We start from the raw sequence: 5,206 nt of genomic DNA on the forward strand, positions 1-5,206 counted from the left end.
GAGCAAAATGATCTTCCCTTTAGCTATACAGGAGAGATTACAATGCTATGGCGGTGAAAATAGCAACAATAACAAACCACAAAATATTTGGCTTCTATGAACAAAGGTGGAATCTAGGAAATGTAAATTCTCCATTACATACAACCTTACCTTCCCAGTAGAACCAAAGGAATTTAGTAATATGGCATTCTTCCTCATGGATGATCTCTCTCTCTCTCTCTCTCTCTCTCTGCTCTTACTCAAAAATCAAATTTGAATGCTGTGTCTTCTCATGCATCTTCAAGATTTATTCATGAGTCACAGCTGAATGCTCTATGTGTTGTATTTATGTGAACAAACACACATTAAAAAAAAAAAAGAATCAGTTCCATTATCTAGATAGATGTGTGTTTGTCAGCATCTGAGAGAATATCCATCCTGGATAGTATAAGTATTCAGCCACTCTTACAAACATCAGTCAGGCATTGTAAGACATATAACTACAGCATAAGCAATGACCTTTAGACATGTCTCCCTCCTATTATCTACACACTGTGAAATAGAAACAAGTTGATATTGGAAATCTCTGTAATGTCAGCTTAGAAGCTATTTATTTCAAATGTATTCTGCTTGGTGCACCAACCATAATTTTATTAACAATAGCAATATATTGAGATATTATTCAAAGAAATTCTAAAAAGTATTCATTTATTCCTGCACTACACACTCCCATCATCTCCAAAACAATACACTCTCACACACACAAACTTATTAAAAAAATAAATAAAAGAAAAAAGAAAAGAAAACCTACTCGGCTCTTTTCTCCCCCTCCCAACAAAGGGCCCTTCTGTCATTCAAAATTTTTATAACACTTTTTTTTTATGAAATTTCTAAACCCTTATCAGATATAGAATATCTTCAAGGGTCATAGCTTTCACAGGAACTATACTCGACAAGCGTAATCTTTCAAATGACACAGCCACAGTGATTAATTTACTCTTCCCTCTGTAAAGGATGAAGGGCTGGCACTTAGAACAAAAAGGAGCTTTATTTGGAGCATTTTCCCTGGGATTTTTCTTTAGATATAGGTCACATTACATTGGTGTTCCAGCCAAATTAACTCTTGTTGCTGCTACTATCAACACTGATTCTCAGCAATAGAGAAACTGGTGGCAGAAATATTGCTAATGACATTTCATGAAAAAAAAAATAGCAAGACAATCTGAGATATGAACTTTTGCAATTAATCAAGTTCACACCAGTTGGTGTTTTCATATCATTCACCTTTTAAAAAAAAACATTTGTCATAAAAATATTCTGCCTTTTCCACAACAGAAATCATGATACTGTTTTCCCACAAACTGCCTGAACATTTTACAGTGCATGTGTGTGAGTTGTCATCCATTCTCCCCAGGCTAAAAACAACAGTCAACATGTGTTCAGTTTTCTATATCAAGCATAAGCCTACAGAATGATGATTTCATTTTATCAGCAATTATTTTACTTCAGCCACTGAAAGAAAATACTACACATTTGTGGCTTTTAAAAAATACAAATTTATTCTTATATTAATAGTTCCAGGGACCAGTAGACTGCATAATAGTTACATCACTGGACTCCCCTATGGCTAACAGTGGTTCAAGTCCCAGACCCAGTCACTTGAAACTCATGCTGGGCACATATGTGGGCATGCCCCAATTCACAAGAGAATGGAGGAAAAGGGATAGCAGAGTGATCATCCCCCCCTGGGGGGGGCCTTTTCTCACTTTTTGTCTCTCTGTCTCTCTGTCTTTAAAAAAAAAAAAAAATAGTTCCAGAGGGCACAAGCCTAAAATGAATCTTTTATTTTTTTTTTGGGGGGTACTGAATTTTTAATTGTAAACTTAAGATCTTAACCTTAACTTGACATAGCCACAGGGAACAGGGTGGTCACTAAAAGCTTTAACATCGAGACAGACGTTAAACTTGGAGGGTCTTTCAACCATTCTACATATGAAATGCCCTAGAAGCAAAAAGAAGCCTAAAATGAATCTTACAGAGATAAAACTAAGATGTTGACAAGATTGGTTCCTCCTGAAACCCCTGAGAGAAGAATCTATTTCCTTGACTTTTTCAACATCTATATTCCTTAGCTGATGGTTCTTACTCCCATGGTCATAGCACATCATTCTAATCTCTGTTACAGCTATCACATAGCCTTTTCTTCTAAAGATGAATCTTCCTTGGCCTCTTATAAAAACACCGTGGTTATATTTAGGGCCCACTGAAGTAATCAGGATAACTGCCCCATCTCAAAAACCTTAATCTTAATTACATCTACAAAGTCTCTTTTGTGATTATAGATTAGCATTCAGAAGTTCCAAAAATTGCGTCCTTGATATCTTAGCCTATTTGGCCAACTATAACAACTAATTAAATTTGTTTGTCAAAATAAGAAATCAAATTGACTTCTATTTTAAAATTAGACACTATTCAAAGAAAAATAAAGAAGTTATAACTCACAAAAAATGAACATCTAAGCTATAACATCATGTTTAGTGTTTATTATGATATTTTAACCAGTTTCTTAGAAATAAATAAGGATTACTGTTACACAGTTAAGAACTTGGAAGAAGACTCTAGGTATCAATGTTTGGGTTGCAAGCAACAGAATCCAACTTCACTACCTTTAAGGAGAAAAGAAATTCATTAATGGATTGATGAACTAATAGAGGGTTTAGTTCCAACTTTGGGCAAACAAACAAGAAATAATGGACTTAGGAAGCATAATTTAGTTTACACAATTAGAATAATTTCACCCATGTAATGTTTCTGGACTTTTACTAAACATACCCAAGGTGCATGGATTATATAGCCAAGATGCCTGAATTTTCATCCAGGAACAAGACTTAATAGTAAACTTGGACAAGTTGCCTAAAACCTCAGACCAAGTATCCTCATATGTAAAATGAATAACACAAGAGTACTTAATGCATAAAGTTATCATGAGGATTAAGAGAAATACTGTATATAAAGTATTTACAACCAATGGTGCCTGACACATAGTGTTGAAAATAAACTGAGAAATCACCAAGCCTTACTATTCTTGCAAATGCAGTCATGAGTACTTTCTCAACTGGCCCTGAGCCTTTGCCTCACTTTCGTAGAATTCAAACTCATGAACAGGATTATCTGAATCCATTTCCTAGCTCTCAGAGGATGAAAACAAGGAAAATCTTTGCCCATTCTTTCCACAGGAAAATAAAAGCCATATCTCACCCACTGAGCAGTGCCCCCTCAAAATAAGAAGACTATTTGGATACTTCATTGAAAAGAAAAGAAGACAAACGTTCCTGTAGCCCACATTGACAGATATAAGGCAGAACTGAATGTAGAATAGGAACAACTAACTAAAAGTAACCCATAGCCAGTAGCTATATCCAGTGAACAATCCAACACCCACTTAACCATGTTTCCTACTACCTTGGTAGCATAGTTCATTTTCTTAATCCTGTTTATTTAGTTTCCCTTTGGTAAAAGTTTCTTAATTTTATTTTATGGTATATATTTAAAAAAATTTTTAACACCAAAACATACTAAGTGGGTCAGCAGGTGGCGTGGAGTTTAAAGCACTGGATCCCACACAGCTGACAGCATGACATGGACCCAGTGGCTTGAAAATCACACCTGGTGCATGAGCATGCATGCCTGAAAATCCCTAAAGGAGACTAGAGGAGAAGGGACTGAAGTGTGGCCATTCCACCCGGGGGTACTTCTCACTTTCTCTGTATCTTTCTGTTAAGTGCACACTCCCTATAGCAAAAATTAATAAATAAAATACTAATCTAATTTACAAAATTCTACTTACTGCAAATGTAGGGTGAATATTTGTAATTTGGATAAATATTGTTAAACTAGATGTATTTCAAATTTGAAGATGGAGCATCAGAGGATTGGAGAATAAAATAACAATAAAAGTCTACATTTACCTAAAATCATATTCTTTTATTAAAATTTCAAAATTCAACCCAAAATGCATATGGAAAAAATTTAATAGCATTTAGTCCTGTGTGGTAAAAACACAGGTGTTAATTACATTCTATTGGTTTCTTAATTTTTTATAATTTCAAAAATATGTATATCATGCTAACGCATAATAAAATAGAAAGACAGCCATAAATTGTGTTTTAGAAGTCTGAATGTTTAGCAGTATATAAAAACCCACAAAATGGAGAGGACGAAGAATTCTTTCCAGTTGTAAGAAATATAATTTAATAGAAAGTACATAAAATTAATTGTATTTAGTCCACTGAAAACAGAAAAGTCTTAAGAATATGAAAAAAATAAAATAAACAAATCAACCACACAGCATGGATAAAGAAAAAGCTTTGAGTAATAACTATTCAGGTTTGACACTGCAACAACTCTTTGTTCCACTTAACACAAAGGCCAAAAGCTCAAGAGAAAAGTGGGCTTTTCCCAACATGCTGAAGTAGAAAGGGCCTCTCTATGAATACAACGAGAAGGACTATGGTGAATGAAGGACTTTCTGACAAAAGCAGACCAATGAGTGGGGCAAGGTAAAAAGGGCCACAATTCAATAAGTATTCTCCCACAAAGACAGCTTAAGAGGAGAAGAAATCTCAAAAGGGCTAATCTTCACCTATTGCAAATATAAAAACTGAGGCCCAAAGAGAGTGGGGACCAGAGTTATAACCCATCCCCAGCAGCTTAGAACTGTGAAACCAGGGTCTTCTGACCCTGGACCAATGCATATCAACTCATCCCCTTAAAATGTTCTACAAAGGGTGCTGGCATCATAATACTGGCCTGCTTCTAGTGCTTATCTCTCCCAGTGGATCCTAGGCTCAAGTTAAAATTCTCTGTCAGTAAAACAATTATTTTTCTCTACCTTCTTACAAATGCTCCCTGTGCCTTACAAAGAAAGTCAGCGTAGCTCTTCTCACCCTTCAAGCCTGAGCCCCTTCCTTTGATACTTCCATCTTCCAACTCAAGCTGGGTATCCTCCTTTGTACTCTTACAATATCCAGTACCTCCACTTCTAATTTGTTATGTTCTTTTTCCCAGTAGACTATGTCCACCTAAGGAAGAGAGAATGCATCTGAACAGGAGCCAGCAGATGCCATAATGGCTACATCACTGGACTTTTACGTAGATGACCCTGGTTTGAAACCCAGAACCAGTAGCTTAAAACTCACTCCAGGAGCATGTGCACGTGTGCCCCAAA

The sequence above is a fragment of the Tupaia chinensis genome, unplaced genomic scaffold (assembly GCF_000334495.1).
Source record: "Tupaia chinensis unplaced genomic scaffold, TupChi_1.0 Scaffold000499_1, whole genome shotgun sequence".
Taxonomy (NCBI): Eukaryota; Metazoa; Chordata; class Mammalia; order Scandentia; family Tupaiidae; genus Tupaia; species Tupaia belangeri.